This window comes from Hemicordylus capensis, chromosome 2 (assembly GCF_027244095.1).
Source record: "Hemicordylus capensis ecotype Gifberg chromosome 2, rHemCap1.1.pri, whole genome shotgun sequence".
Lineage (NCBI taxonomy): Eukaryota > Metazoa > Chordata > Lepidosauria > Squamata > Cordylidae > Hemicordylus > Hemicordylus capensis.
In genome coordinates this window covers 179,897,424-179,908,744 of record NC_069658.1, presented here as the reverse complement: position 1 = coordinate 179,908,744, position 11,321 = coordinate 179,897,424, and positions in this window count along the sequence as shown.

Sequence of the window (11,321 nt, the reverse complement as noted above, 5' to 3'; positions counted from 1 at the left end):
CTAAGGGTGCACAATACAGTCACCTTGCTGAAGTGAAGCAGGTCTTGGTGTGGTCAGTGCCATGTATGCCAGCTTTGGGGATGGGGCCGTAGCTCAGTGACAGAGCATCTGCTTTGCCTGCAGAAGGTCCCAGGTTCACTCCCTGGCAGCATCTCTGGGTAGGACTGGGAAAGATTCCGGCCTGAAACAGTGGCAAAGCCATAGCCACTCTGAGTAGAAGACAATATGAGCTAGATGGACCAATGGTCTGGCTTGGTAATGTGACAAAGTGGGGTTTTAGAATGACATAAATTTTGTTTTGTGTTTATATTTGTGGTAAAGGTTATACTGGAGGTTTTGTATTAACTGTAACAGAGGCACCAAAAGCACTGTGGTCATTGGGCAGAGTGGGGACGGTCATATGTAGATTGGTAGAAGGAGTCTGTGACAGTTGGAGTGTGTTATTGTGACTCTTGAGGAGACGTGCTTTATGTAGCTCCATGTAAGGGAGAGAAGTATTGTATTTATTTCTAACAAGAATCAATCCTAGGTGGCATCGTTTACTAAGTGAACATAGGATTGTTGTGCCAAGACAACACATCTATCCTGAGATGTTTGAGGGCTCAGGGTGAGGGCTGAAAGTTCCCTCAAGTGGTGGCAGCAGCTTTTTTATTATTCACCTATAAAGATCTCAAAACCTCAAGGTGAGGCATCCCCAGTATAAAATAGTTTACTATGTTCCTAAGGAAAGAATGGGCTTCAAATTAAGAGAAGGCAGGGACAGAAGAAAGAGGGTCAAACTGGCAAAGTGGTGAAAAAAGAAATTCAGCTTCTTCCTCATAACCTGTGGGGTGAGAGTGGGTGAATTAACAAGCAAATAATGTCTTTTTGACCATTTGTGTGTAACTGACATCTACATATTAAGTTTTAGATAACATTTTAAAAATTAATTGAAAGCTTAGCAAAAACTCTAACTCCTGTAGTTTTCTCTGTCCACATGAATCTGGCAGACACAGAATGCATTGGTACACACCCAATCTCCATAATAAACCACTAATACACACACACACAGCCTACAGCTCTCCTGAATTAGACAGCTAACACAGAGACTTCAAGTAGATTCGCAGCAAGAATCCTTTCCCACCCTCCATGTGTCTTCATGTAGAGACAAGAGAAGCCTAGTTATGTTCTAACACCTGCAGCTTCTATGAAATGCAGGCAAAACCACATGAGTGAATAGCTATGTCTCACTGGAGAACTCCTGAGGGCGGGGGAACCAAGCAGTTTAGTCACCATGGACAGCGACAAAGGATAGTCAAGAATAAGATTCTCCCTCCCTCCCTCCCGGGGCTGTAGCCCTGAAGGTTTGCTTTTGCAAGCAAAAGGTATTCAGAAGCAATCAAACAGAGATTCCTTTGTCTAGGCAGATTTGTTAAAACCGTGCCAAGCAAAACTCAGGGCATTTTCACAAATGATATTGAGAATGCCCTTTAGTCTAGAATGTATCACTTATTAATGCTGCTGATGCAGGGCAGAAGGGGGAAGAGAGTCAGTTTAAATGTGTACATCCTGGACAATGTAGAATTTACATTTTAATTACAGAGATGGTGAGTTAATTGTCACCAAGTTAATTATCACTTGAGAACATATCTGCAAGTGGATGTGTTCCACTTGTGAACTGCCGAACCAATTTGAAACAAATTTGCTACAGCTGTAGGGACAAATAGGAATGGCTCAAGGGCATAGTTTGTGATGATGTCATCCACCCCCAGTTCAAGATGGCGGACGTGTGAACGTTTAAGGCTGATATGGGCTAACTTATGAGGATGGTAATTATTAGCAAAACTATTAGCAATATTAGCAAATTTAGCAATATTAGCAAAATGGATGTCAGAACAGACAGTGGAAATTGCCAAGAAGAGGAGAGAAGCCGAAGTCAAGAAAGATAAAGACCTCACAAAGGAACTTAATAGTGAATTTCAGAAAGCTGTTAGAAGAGACAAGGAACAATACTACAATGACATCTGTAAAGACCTTGAGGATGGAAATAGACACGGAAAAACAAAGCAAGTTTCCAAAATATTTTTGAACTCAGAGGGAGGTTCCAACCTCGAACTGGTATGTTAAGGGATGCCAATGGACAGATAGAAGCTGATTCCGAGAAGATCAAAGACGGAAGGAGTATACTGAAAATCTGTACAGCAGCAGGGACATCAACATCCAAGATACTCTAGAAGATATTCCCTACTTGCAAGAACCTCTAGTAAGGGAAGATGAAGTGAGATCAGCACTCCGGTCATTACCAAGTCGGAAGGATACAGGAATTGATGGAATAGCTACAGAAATATGGCAAGCAATAGAAGAAGAATCCATCAAGGCTCTAACCAAACTATGCCAGCAAATTTGGAGAATGACACAGTGGCCAACAGGTTGGAAGAGGTCAGTCTACATACCCATACCAAAGAAAGGAGACTTAACAGATTGTGTAAACCATCGCACAATAGCCTTAATTTCTCATCCTAGCAAAATAATGCTCAGGATCATCCAATGCAGATTAGAGCACTACATGGAAAGAGAAATGCTGGATGTTCAAGCTGGTTTCAGAAAAGGCCAAGGAACAAGAGACTTCGTTGCTGATGCACGCTGGATAATTGAGAAAGCCAGAGAATACCAGAAAGAAGTCACTATGTGCTTTATTGACTACAGAAAAGCCTTTGATTCTGTTGACCATGTCACGTTATGGAATATCCTTAGGAAAATGGGCGTCCCAGAACACCTCATTGTTCTCATGAGAAACCTATACATAGGACAGGAAGCCACAGTCCAGACAGAACATGGTGAAACAGACTGGTTCCAGATCAGCAAATGAGTAAGACAAGGCTGTATATTTTCTTCTTTATTCCATTTATATGTTGAACAGCCAGGAAAACAAACAAATGGATCTTAGAACAAATCAATCCAGAATTTTCACTTGAGGCGCAGACGACCAGGCTCAAACTATCATACTTCGGACACATTATGCGAAGCTCACCCAGCTCTCTTGAGAAGTCCATAATGCTGGGGAAAGTTGAAGGAAAGAGAAGAAGAGGACGGCCAGCAGCAAGGTGGATGGACTCGATGACGACAGCAATGAAGGCACCACTGACGGACCTTAAAGCCCACGCTGAAGACAGGTCATCCTGGAGAGAATCTATGTGGTCGCTAAGAGTCAATACTGACTTGACAGCACTTAACCAATCAATCAATCAATTAAGATTATAGTGAAACTGCAGCTGGTACAAAATAGAGCTGCAAGATTATTAACTGGGACTGGACATTTTGATCACATTATGCCAGTGCTTCATCCACTGTACTGGCTCCCAGTCCATTTCCAGCCCCAATTCCAAGTACTGGTTTTAACCTTTAAAGCCCTAAATTACTTGGGACCAGGAGAAAGAGTGCCTTGCCCCATACATCCCAAATCAGACCTTAAAATCTTCTTCAGATGCCCTGCTCTGAGTGCTCCTGCCAAATGAGGTGAGGTGGATGACTACTAGGGAGAGGTAAGGTATTGTATTTTGTATATATTTTTTGTTTTGTGTTGTGATTTGTTTGTTGTGTTTCATGTATCTATTTTTATTGGATGTCTTTTAGGATTGTGCTGGGAGCCACCCAAAGAACCATTTGATATGGGACAGCTAACAAATAAAGTTGACAATCTTTTCTGTCAGGTTTTGATATTTAAATCTTCTACCAAAGGGGCTGGAAATTTGAAACAAGTTGTTCTGTCAAGAACTAATCTGCCTACTTTACTGTCACTACAATCTTAATTGATCATTACCATCCTCACAAGTTAGCTCACTTCAGCCTTAAACGTTCATATGAGTGCGATCTTGAATTGGAGTGGATGACATCATCACAAACTATGCCACTGAGGTGTCAAATTTGGTTCTAATCAGTTTGGCAATCCACAAGCCAGCCTACTTGCACCGCAACCATTCATGCGGCCGCCATCTTGAATCAGGGTGGATGACATCATTACAAACTATGCCCTTGAGCCGTCCCTATGTGTCCCTACACCTGTAAGCATATTTGGTTCAGATCAATTAGTCAGTTCACAAGTTAGCCCACTTCCACATCAAACGTTCATGTGTCTGCCATATTGAATTGGGGTGGATTACATCTTCACAAACTACACTATTGAGGTATCCCTTTGTGTCACTCACTACAAATGCACCAGATTTGGTCCAGATCGGGTAGGTGGTCCACATGTTAGCCCACTTGTGCCTCAAATGTTCATGTGTCCACCATCTTGAATCAAGGTGGATGACATCATTACAAATTACACCTTTGATCCATCTCTATGTTCCTTTGAGCCATTCCCTATAGCCATCCCTATGTTACAGCTGTAGGAAGTTTGGTTCAAATCGGTTAAGTAGTTCACAAGTTATCCCAGTTACACCTCAAACATTCATGCATCTGCCATCTTGAATGGGGTGGATGACATCATCACAAACTATGCCATTGAGGTATCCCTATGTGTCCCTACCACTGTTTGAAATTTGGTTCAAATCGGTTAGGGGGTTTACAAGTTAGCCCAATTATGCCTAAAATGTTCATATGTCCAGCATCTTGAATTGGGGTAAATGACATCATCACAAACTATATCTTTGAGTTGTCCCTATGTGTCACTATAACTGTAACAAATTTGGTTCAAATCTGTTAGGCAGTTCATAAGTTAGCCCACTTGTGTCTCAAATGTTCACGTGTCCATCATCTTGAATTGGGGTGAATGACAACACCACAAATGAAACTACACCGTTGAGCTGTTCCTATGTGTCATTGACTAAAACTGTACTAAATTTGGTTCAGATTGGTTAGACGGTCCACAGGTTAACCCACTTGTGCCTCCAACATTTATGTGCCCACCATCTTGAATCGGGGTGGATGACATCATCACAACTATGCCATTGAGGTGTCCCCATATGTTCCTACAACTGTACCCAATTTGGTTCATATTGGTCCAGGCATTGTGAAGTTGATAGTGGGGGACACATGAATGCACACGCACACACAGAATGCCAGGTGATCTCATAAGCTTACTTTGACTTTCCTTAAGGAAAGTAGGCTAAAAACCAGCCATGTTCTAAGTAGGCAATTGAAAGCTGTATAAGCATACCTTGTGAGAAGACAGACCATTCTCATAAAGCTGCTGGCAAGGCCATATATGGCTTGTGGCGAAATTAGCCGTTCATTCTGTTATCTAAGCTTTGTCCCTGTCATGCTACAATGCTGAGCACTACCCAGGTGTCTCTATATTCTGCGTGTTCAAATTCTCTTTCAAGGCAACCCACAGCCAGAATAAATTGGAGAAATTAGAAGAAATCTCCATATTTGGTAAAATTCATTTGACTTCAGCCATTTAGATTGGAGGAAATGGAAGGCAGAGAGGTTGTGGAAATTGTGTGGGTTCTAGGTGCAGGTGCCAGGAAGTAGTAACCACTAGGAAGGAATGAGGAGCTATGCAAGGCACTGAAGCCTCCTTTGTGTCATCCCCTGGAAGCCAGGCACAATTTTCCTCAGTGATCTTGCTGGAGAATGCCCACATGTTCTGAAGCAAGGGGGACAAACGCTGGTCTGGCCATGGCACCGAATCAAGCATCTTCTGCCTTTCCACCTCTTCTGCATTGAGCTGCTGCTACGAGTTTGGTGGTTCAGTAGGCCAAAGGCTTCCATTTTGTTGAGACAGTATAAAATCACGTTTCACTAATCCTTTGGGTGCATTAAACCAGTTGCCCCTGAAGAAGGGTTGCAAGACTTGAAACATCTGGGGCTGGTGCATCATATTCTGACCAGTGTACTTTTGAGGTCTCCTCTCTCCCCCTTTCTGTACCGTTGCCTTCCCTTCTTTCCCTCTCTCACTCCTTGTTACCATATGTGTAACAGAAGCTCAGTACCAGAGGCATTTCCACAAAGAATCATAATTAGCATGATGCTAATAGCATCCATTCTTGTTCATCGAGATGTACATCTCCTGCAGAGAGAGAAACGGAACGCATCCACAGTGGCACACTTGCCCTGTAGCTGCACAACACACTACCACGAAGATTTGGCTTGCTCCCTGCCTATGCATTGAGATTTCATGCCTGGAGGATTGTTCTTGGCAGTTAGCGAGAGCTGGCTGTGCCTCTTGGACCCATCAATGCCAATTGATTTTCTTAAATGCCCTGCATTAGGCCTACTCTTCTCACCCCTATAATTCCTGTTCAATATATTGATCTCCATTATCTCTGGCTTTGTGTGTCAGGGCTGCTGAAATGGAGGGGAACAAGGAGCTGGCCCAGATATGGACTTTGCTGGGAGTCACTTCAGTGGGTCACTTCTGAAGCTCTTGTGCCCCTCATAACTTGAGACCCCTCTCTTCAGTGACCCGGGAGAAATGTGAAAACAAGGCCTACATGGTTGCCAAGGAGATTCATGCTCTATATTTCTCTAGAAACTCACACTTGTGTTTACTCCTTCAGATATAAAACTAACACTTGGCAGAAATATATTTCTACTAAGATTATCAGCACATTAAGTGTATGAGTTATTAATCAATCAATTAATTAATCAGTCTTTTGTATGAGAAAACATAGTTCTAAAGAAAAATATGTTCTGTTTCTTGTTAGGTGCTGCATGCAAATGTCACAGCAGCTATAATCTTATTTATTTGTTTTGTTTTGTTTTGTTTTGTTTAATTGATTTTTATACCACCCCATCCAAAGACTCTGGACAGTGCACAATAAGTAAAAAACAAACACCAATTAAAACAAACTGCGTAAAACAATGTAAAAACAAATTTAAAATAGTTCAGAGCCATAATTAAAAAGAATTTAAAAACCTTGGAAGGCCAGGCCAAACAAGTAAATTTTCAAGTAAGTAAGTAATCTTAGCAGAGTAATCTCTCCTCTTTCTCATACAGGAGGAAGTGCCTCTTCTTCTGGCCCCTGCAATCTATACTTCTTATAAATACTTCTATTAAACTATGTTTAGCCTACATTCCCAAAGGAAAGTAAGCTTATGAGATCACCTGGCATTCTGTGTATGTGTCCATGTATGTCCTGCTACCATCAAGTTCGCAATACCTGGGCGAATATGAAACAAATTTGGTACCTCAACAGGGATACCTGAATGGCATAATTTTGTGATGATGTCATCCACCCTGATTCAAGATGGCAGACACATAAATGTTTGAGGTGCAAGTGGGCCACTTGCCGATTTGAACCAAATTTGCCACAGCTATAAGGACACATTATTTCTTGTTTACACAGTCAGACAGGTGTTATTGAGTGGTTTATTTTATCCAGACATCGAGTCCTTCCCAAGGACCTGGGATGCCAGAATTTTATTGTCAATTGTTATAGATATTGTCGCAGAATATAGGCTGTTCCCAGTAAAGCTGCTTTTTGTAATTGGCTGATGGTGATTTCTGTGGCCCCTATGGTGTTGAGGTGCTCTTCAAGGTCTTTTGGAAATGCACCCAGGGCGCCAATGACCACTGGGATTATTTTGGTCTTTTTCTGCCACAGCCTTTCAATTTCAATTTGTAGATCTTTGTATTTGGTGATTTTTTTCTATTTCTTTTTCTTCTATTCTGCTATCCCCTGGTATTGCTATGTCGATTATTTTCACTTGTTTTTCTTTCTTCTCGACTACAGTTATATCTGGTGTATTGTGTGGCAGATGTTTGTCTGTTTGTAGTCGGAAGTCCCATAATATTTTTACATCTTCATTTTCTTCAACTTTTTCAATTCCCACCAATTCCCATTGGTCCCACCAATGTTTGGCTACAGGTAGCTTGTATTTTTTGCAGATGTTCCAGTGTATCATCCCTGCTACTTTGTCATGCCTTTGTTTGTAGTCAGTCTGTGCGATCTTTTTACAACAGCTGATTAGGTGGTCCACGGTTTCATCTGCTTCTTTACAAAGGCGGCACTTGCTGTTTATGGTGGATTTTTCGACTTTTGCTTTTATTGCATTTGTTCTTAGTGCCTGTTCTTGTGCAGCCAGTATTAAACCCTCTGTTTCTTTCTTCAAGTTGCCATTCTTAAGCCATTGCCAGGTCTTGGTGATGTCTGATTTTCCACTTATATTGTGCAAATATTGACCATGCAGTGGCTTATTTTTCCATTTTTCTGCTCGGTTCTTGACTTGTTCTTTCTTGTAGGCCTGCTTTCTTTCATTGGTGTTGAATAGTTTCTCGTTCTTGACCATTTGAAGTGCATCTTCTTCACTGTCCTTGATATATTCTTCAAGGCCTCTTTTCTCCTCCTCTACTGTTTGATGGACTTGCAGCATTCCTCTTCCACCTGAGCTGCAAGGGAGGTATAGCCTATCAACATCACTGCGGGGTGCAGAGCATGATTGATGGTCATGATTTTCCTGGTCTTATGATCCAGCATCTCTAGCTCTGCCTGGGTCCAGTCTATTATTCCTGCAGTGTATCTGTTAACAGGTATAGCCGAGGTGTTGATGGCTTGTATGGTGTTCCCGCCATTGAGTTTGGACTTGAGGATTTTTCTAACTCTCCTGATGTATTCACTTCCAATTTTTCTTTTAACTTCACTATGTGCCATGTTATCAGCCTGGAGAATGCCCAAGTATTTGTAAGGTTCTTTCTCTTCCAGGTTCTTGATCTTGCTTCCATTGGGCAGTTCTATTCCTTCTGTTTTTCTTATTTTTCCTCTGTTCATTATTAATGCAGCACACTTGTCTAGTCCAAACTCCATTGCTATATCGCTACTGAATATACGGACAGCGTTTAGCAGTGATTCGATTTCTGACTGGGACTTTCCATACAACTTCAGATTGTCCATGTACAGCAGATGGTTGATTTTACTGGATGTTTTAGATGTTTGGTATCCGAGGCCTGTTTTGTTTAGTATTTGTGAAAGTGGGGTCATGGCGATTACAAACAACAGAGGGGATAGTGAGTCCCCTTGGAAAATGCCTCTTCTAATGCTAACCTGTCCAAGTGTCTCGCCATTGATTGTTAACTGTACTCCACATGCTCATTGCTTTTTTTAATAAATATCTGGATGTTTTTGCTGACACCAGTTGTTTCTAAACATTTTAGTGCCTCACTGGGGGATTATTATTATTATCATTATTATCATTATTATTACATTTATATCCCGCTCTTCCTCCAAGGAGCCCAGAGCAGTATACTACATACTTGAGTTTCTCTTTCACAACAACCCTGTGAAGTAGGTTAGGCTGAGAGAGAAGTGACTGGCCCAGAGTCACCCAGCTAGTTTCATGGCTGAATGGCGATTTGAACTCGGGCCTCCCACATAGACATAGGGATGCTTCAATGGCATATTTTGTAATGATGTCATCTATCCCGATTCTAGATGGCAGACATATTAACATTTGAGGCACAAGTGGGCTAACTTGTGGACCATCTGATTTGAACCAGATTTGGTACAGTTGTAGCTGTAGTGAGTGACATAGGGACATCTCAATGTTGTAGTTTGTAATGTTGTCATCCACTACGATTCAAGATGTCAGACTCATTAACATTTGAGGCACAAGTGGGCAAACTTGTGAACCACGTAACTGATTTGAACCAAATTTGGAACAGTTGTAGGGACACATAGGGACACCTCAGTGGTGTAGTTTGTGATGATGTCATCCACCCTATTCAAGATGGCATGACCGTTTGAGGCGTAATTGTGCTAACTTATGAGGTGCCTAACCAAATTGCAAATTTCCTACAGCTGTAAAGACACATAGGGATGGGCGTAGTTTGTAATGACTACCCCGATTCAAGATGGTGGGTATATGAACATTTGAGGTGCAAATGGGCTAATTTGTGGACTGCCTAACCGATTTGGACCAAATTTGGTGCAGTTGTAGTGAGTTACACAAAAAGATACTTCAACAGCATGGTTTGTGATGATGTCATCCACCCCAGTTCAAGATGGTGGACACATGAACGGTTGAGGCACAAAAGGGCTAACTTGTGGACTGCTTGTGGATTCAACGTCAGTTCAAGATGGCGGACATGTAAACATTTAAGGCTGAAGTGGGCTAACTTGTGAAGATGGTAATTATCAATTAAGATTATAGTTAAAAGAAAGTAGGCAGATTAGTTCTTACCAGTACAACTTGTTAAAATTTAAAACATTGTCAGGTTAATCAAGGGCACCTTTTCAGATGATCAAAACCAGATTGGTTAATCTAACTGATCAAGAGATTAAAAATTGCAGCTCTAGTGGAGAGGGTAGCAAGTATTAGTTGTCCACTTTGCTAAGCAGGGTCCACCTCGGTTTGCATTTGGATGTGACTACATGTGTGAGCTGTAGGATATTCCCCATAAGACAAGGGTTCTCAATTTGTGGTCCACCAGATGTTGCAGAACTATAACTCCCATCATCCCCAGTCATTGTGGCTGGGAATGATGGGAGTTGTAGTTCAGCAACCTTTGGTTGCTGAACTACAGGTTGGGAACCTTTGAGCCCAGTATTAGTGCAGGATAAATTGGGTGTGTTGCTCTCATATCTATATAAATTTTTCTAAGGCATACCCGTCACTAATCCCATCTGTGGCAGCTCCCGTGAGAGTTTGCAAATGAGCTGCTGGCAGGCGGAGAGGAAAGCAGTGGAGGTGAGGCAGGAAACAAAATGCGGGGGGCAGGCAGGGAAGAAAATGGCAGCCGGCAGGTGGGAGAACTAGAGGCACAGATGCTCTGCGCCCGGCCCAGTTAATTTTATTTATTCCTTGTGCTCACATGGTTGCTGTTTTGTGCTAAATTTTCCAAAAGAACTATTGTTTTGAATTGACCTATTTTAAGTAAAGTTTTCTTGTTTTGAAGTTAAAAATTTGTAGCTGCTGTCTGTTTCCCCACCCCATGTTTAGAAGCTTTTCTACCCTACCTAACTTTGAATAAGATCGAGGTTTGGAAGGCTGTTTTAGTAGACCCAGCCAGAGAAAAGATACAGAAGTCTACTTGGTGGCAGTGGTGAAGCTGAAGATCAGAGGGCTGGTTGATCACAGGGCTGTGACACATGGCAGCACGGTAGGATCTGTGAGACCCTTGCATAAACTTGAGGGGTCCCCCCGCCCCACTTTTTAAGCTCTTTGGTCACCGGACATGATGGAGACAATTACTTGAAGTAGTCCCATTGAAATTAAAAGGACATGTTAGGGATTGCAGCTCTGAATTGGAAGGCTTTCCAGAATGAGCAGTCTGTCTCAGAACCCAGACACATTATAGCTGCCATTGTCAAACTGCTTACCCCTCGTGACTTCAGTGATGCAACCTCCGGGTAAGTGCTTTGAGGGCTGTAGCTTATATGAGACATAATACAAGCTTGAGG